This window comes from Lathamus discolor, chromosome 4 (assembly GCF_037157495.1).
Source record: "Lathamus discolor isolate bLatDis1 chromosome 4, bLatDis1.hap1, whole genome shotgun sequence".
Classification (NCBI taxonomy): Eukaryota; Metazoa; Chordata; class Aves; order Psittaciformes; family Psittacidae; genus Lathamus; species Lathamus discolor.
This window is the reverse complement of record NC_088887.1, coordinates 14,654,806-14,660,805: the sequence shown is the minus strand read 5'-3', so window position 1 is coordinate 14,660,805 and position 6,000 is coordinate 14,654,806.

Below are 6,000 nucleotides of genomic sequence, written 5' to 3'. Positions count from 1 at the left end.
GAGTCAAAGGTTGCCCTTTCATTCAAGTCCCTTTCAGTTAAGTATTGCAGTCATTCTTACTCTTGTTTTTCCAGATGTATATGTCTGAGTGCTGAATACAAACACAATGTACTTAATTTTTAGGGTTCCTTATTCTACTGAAGAATGATAGAAACCAAGTTTCTCACTAATGTGAAGAAGCAGAAGAAAGAAACAAGCAGTAAAGGAAGATCCCTGATCTCATCCTTTGGGATTTTAGAGCACCTGTACAAAATGCTTCCTCTAACTCCCTGAAGCTCATTCTTTATCTTTTACGCATTCCATTAAATGGCCACACACTGACTACTCCTTCCCTTCACAGAGAACCCACTTTGCTCAGGTTGCTTGTTTGCTAGCTAATCAAGCCTCCCACATTTTGAGGAAGATATTTGTCTCTTGTGTCTTCAATAGCTTATGGTGGTTCTGTTTGTATAGTTTCTTTTTGCTGTATTTCTGTGATAAAAATAATTTCAAGACTTCATTTTGGTTGAGGGGGAAAAAAAATTAAACAAACAGAAAAACAAAACCCTCAAACAAACAAAACCAAAACCAACCCCCCCTCACCAAATGTCTTTTGTCTGTTTCACCTGGTGTGATCAACTGGCTTCCAAATCCCCTTGAAAGATGGTTTTCCTGTTCTGCATCTAGGGTAGAGCTTAGCCAGAGAAAGATCCTCTAAATTGCTAGTTTAATTTAAAGACAGCTGAGACTCAACATGGGATTTGGTCAATTATGGTTTATGTAAGAGCTAGAAGCTGTGTATGAACATGCACCACTTGAGGGTGAAATGCAGAAGACCTGAGCTCTCTCTGTGGCACAGACTCACCATCTGTCACCTTGTGTAAATTGCATAATCTTTCTGTCTCTTCAGTGCTTAATTTTTCAGTAGGCACAGCCTGGCAAATCAGTGTTAAAGGACATCCACTAGGTCTGAAAGGCCTATTTGATCTGTGAAATGGGTGCATAAATGGCTACAGGTTACTTTGAGGAATGAAAAAGGTGGTCTGTTCAACGGAAAGTCAAATGTCCCCCTCCAACACACACCTCTGTCCCCAGAGCAATGGCACCGCACAGCAAGAGATATTGCAAAGAAAGGACTAGAACTGGCAATCCTATTAAATACTGAGTTTTTGCAGATAAATAGCAGTTTCAAAGAAGAAAGGAAGAAGTCAATTGATATTAGGATGTGCCTAAGTGGCTCAGCCATAATTGGACACTAATTTGGGTGTGAATATGTTGCTGCTTCCAGGGCCCATGATGATTGTTTTCTGCCACTGCTAATCCATTCTGCCTAGTACTATTGTACATCCTGTCTAGTGTTGTACTTCAAATACATGTCTTAGAAATGCATTGGGTTTATATTTATTTACATGTTCACTTTCTAAAATATCCACCTCCAATTATGGAAACAGTAGAGATTTTTGAACACATAACTTAGATTCAGTAATTTGGATGTATTTGTTTCCTTTAGCAAATGGTCAGAAAATCATAGTTTTCAGCTCAAATTATATATAACAGCTTAGGGCAACATGCTCCTATGCATACACTGTTTGGTCAGAGAAGGAATCACCAGTTGCATCATGGGTATTTGTTGAACATTTGCTGCCACAGTTAGTGTCAGTAAACTGAAGTTTAAAAGCAAGACTTTCTTATTCTAAATATTCCTTTAGCTCCTGGCATGGTGACCTTTTTGTCTTGTTTTCCCTGTTTCTCACTCTCCTCTCCACAGCAATGTATCACTGCAGCAAACAGCTTATCACAGCTGTCACTCTAAGAACTTTTTGGAATTGTGAAGTTTTGATGTCTCAGCAAATCAGACAGTACTTTCAATTTAGTACATGGCAGATTGCTTTTTAGAAGGGACTGGAAGACCTGGTAATGGAATATGGAGCGTTTCAGCTGCTTAAATCTATTTCAGGTTGATAGTGACAGAAAATTCATTACCAACTCTATTGTGAATAAGTGCAGATATTTGGTGAAAAGGAGATCTCTTTGTTTTTCTTCCTTGCTGTACTCAGAACTTTGAACAGAAATCACTAAATTCAGTTCTGTTAACTTTAGCCAGCATTCACCTAATTTTAAAGTATGTTAACTGATGATGATGTTCTTTCTACCCTTTCAGTAAAGGTATAGATTCCTAAATGTCTGGGAATTGAGCAATGTCAGTTCTCAGCTGGACCTAAGAAGCATAGATAATACTTCCCTTCATAACTGAAAGAGCTGAAGTCACATTATAGCTTGAGTTCAGGGACCAAGTGAAAAACCTGACACTTCTGCTTGTGTTGGTCCTTGCGAGCATCACTGCCCATCATCACCCTGACCACTCTCAAGGTCATTACATTAATGCCAAGTCCTGTTTCACCCAGTTCCTTGCATGACTATGTAGATGTTTTAGGGTTGTTTTTTTTTTTCTGTATATTTCCTTTAGTATATTTCATTCAATTTGGGCATGTGATCTTACACATTTTCATCAAATTGTGAGGAAAGTTTTATCAGCCATAGTCAAGCACAGAGTTGTTCTTCCTTGGTTTTAACCAAGGAGATTGTGGGTTTGTCTTCCAGATTTGTGTCTCTAATAAGTTTAAAGCGCTCTTAGTTTTGAGACTACACAAGGTATGATCAAAATTAGCATTATGGAGAAGTAAAATGAATAATACAAATTAGGTCTGATACAACTTTATTTCCCAGTGAGGTCTCCCTGAATGAGCTAACAGGTTATCTACTTTTTTCCCAACAGTGAAGACTCACGTCTGGAACACTCGAATGGGTCCTGGACTGGGTTAAGCAATTCATTTTTCAAAGCATTTTGCTGGTCATGAGACTGTGTTGAGCTACTTTTCAATCCCAAATGAAGATAATTCTGGAGACTTGTATGAGGCTGATCCCATTTCTGCTTTATGTACTACTTGGTTTGCATTTACTTATGCAAATGTAAGAATGAGGAGTGGTATCACGAACTCTGCCATTAGTGTTCAAGAGCATCTGCTGTTGTTTTGTTGGATCTCCTTTCATTTTTGCAAATAGTAATTTTTTTTTTGTAATAGATGTATTTATTTACTTAATAGACCTACACTTCTTTGGAGAATTTATTGGGGTTGCATGAAGTCAAGATTCTGTCTTTATGTACAATGAATCATCAAGAATGTTTGTCATATACATTTTAAAAGACTGCATAAAAACATTTGCATAATAAAAACATAATAGAGCTATTGCACTGTGATCCATCACGTCAGCCCTCAAACACTTTCTGCAGGGTTTGTGCACTTTTTGCTATAAAAAGAGAAAATCAATTGACTAACTTGATCTTATCTCCCTATGTGGTGCAAACACATACAATGTTCATCTTTATTTCCAAATCTATGAAATTAAAAGTATCCTTATACTTCTTAAATTTAATTTGTTTTCTTCTTACAAAGTGTTCCATTTTGTACATCTTCTGAGACCATCTCTTCATGTCTTAAATTTGGACTTATGGACTTGATTGATTTCCCCTGTGTTCCCAGGAAAAATGGAAACTCATAGACAGACAAATCAATAGATTTCCCCTTTTCCAACAGGAAATTTGCTACTAGATGCTGCCATTTAAGTTTGGTGTTTTACCTGAACTCTACAACCATTTGTGATAACAAAGATAATAACAAGACATCGAGAAATCACTCTTTGCCTGAAGTCTATATTCTTTTAGAAATTCTCTTTTAAATCAGTAATTTGCTTTCACTCTTCTTCTTAAAACCAATTGAAATGTGCTTTTTTGGCTTAAAAAAAATCCCTCTATTCTATGTAGGGATGTAGTCTATTGTATTTGCCAAAGCAAACAGTCTCAGAAGTAAACTGTCCTGTGGCGTGCATCTCTCTCACTGATTTCGCCAAACTGTGAACACCATGTCTTTTTTGCTGTTTGTCACAAAGTAAATTCTTGCCCCATTCCCTGCCTGCCTCCCAGGTCCCCACCACATACTAATATGCAGCACTCATTGCACTAGTTGTTGATAATCAGGAGCTGCTGTTATGAATTGCATCCCATTTCAAATTAAACAACATACAATTTCAAGTGTCCATGCTTACAGACTCTGGGTGAAGCTTCATACACAATTTCGCTGCAAAATTAGAAGACAAAAACCTTGAGCATGATTTCTTTCCTGCAACCCCTGGAAAATATGAGACTAATTCTTGTGTCTCTCAGCCTTTGGCCTAAGAATGATGGATATGTCTGTGGCCCTGCTTCATAGTCTGAGTAATATAACCCTTTAGCTATTACTGTGCACTTTAAGCAGGTGATACACTTTGAAAAGCAGCAGTGAGTAAAACAGTTTAACCCTACCTTATCACAGATTGAAAAAATATCATCACCTAACTCTCCTTGGAGATTACAGAAATTGCTTACATCCCTTGGAGGAAGAAAGCTTAATGAATGAATCTTTAAATGTATCTCTAACACTTGCTTTGCAATGTGGAGAGCTGTGGAGTTTGGCAAAGGACTAGTCAGTATACCAATGATGTCTAGCCCTGAAACAGGTAAGAAGGGAAAGCTGTTAACCAGTTCTTTCAAAATGGTTTCAATCAGTTACCCTTCATTAGTGCTGTGACAGCCTTTTGCTATAGTACATTTAACATCCAAATTCTGTAGCTTTTGTATGATGGTAATCTATTAATTGATAATTTAACTCATCAGTTTTATAAATGTGGTTTATCCATGAGTGTAATTTAAAGATCTGATGCATTGCTTGATTTCTTAATATCACTGGCAGTTGCAAGCCTGTCAATGGCAAACCTGAAATGCTTAAAATGTTTAAAGATGCATGGAACTGATTTTTTTTCAGTTACCTTTTATTACAATACCCAAGCTGTTAGCAAGATCTAAGAGGACTTAAGAGACCTTTCCATCATTTAATCTGACATCATGTATTCCATAGCCCTTTAAATTATGCTCATGCAAGCCAAGTGACTCTTTCTGGTTTAATGCTTTTCAGCCTTTGAGGCCAAGATGGCACTTGATGTCACATCTGACAACAGCAAATTGTTATTAGTATGACTGACCCAGCAGTCAGCCTATTCCTCATGCCTCTGATAACAGAATTAACTTATTTTTATCCTCTCACTTTCCCTCATTCTACTTCGCCTTTCAAATTTGTACCATTACATCAAGTTAAGATTCCTGCTGGGTACAAATGTTCTGATCAATGAAGACTAAATGCACTGACTTGCCATACAGGTATTTCATATCCAGCTGGTGTCCAAAGTCTCCCATTTTAGTGGTAAGTGTTTTGTTGGGGTTTGTTTTTGGTTGAACTGAGACTGTTTCTGATCAACCACAAGGAAAAGGGTATAAGAAATAAAGTGAAGACCTGAAACATGAGATATTAAACATGATCTTATAGCACAGCAAGAACAGTTGTGAAATACTGAATATAATACAATGTGAGATAAAGTAGACCCATAGGATTCACAAGTCATAACCACGTCCTTTCAATTTGTCTATATCAAAAACCTTAAGTCTTGTCCAGTACACTCTACCCTTGATTTCACCATTTCATTCCAATGCTGACTTGTAGCTAAGCTGTAAATCATTTCTCAGTTTTAATTTGAACTTGATGAACAGACTGGACTCTGCGGGATTCTTTGACCTTCCTTCCAGTTTCCTTCCGTTTTCCTTTTTTCCTCTTTTTTTTTTCCTGCTTATGTTTAGACATGAGAAGTGGTTACAATACTGTTGTGGCTAAGTTTTATGAATATTCCTTTTGTTCTGAATCTGCTATGTCAAAGGCCTTGAAGAAGCCACAGCTGTAGCACAAAGATCTAATCTGTTCAGAAGATTTGATAGACAAGGTCACCTTAAATTGAATTATGTCGAGGTATACCACTTATGCTTTAGGTTTCAGTTTCATATCAATGAGTGAATTACATTACTGTATTTTGAACACAGCTGAATATCAGACTAATTGCTGTAAAAACTTGCAATGCTAAAGTTCTGGTACATTTGAA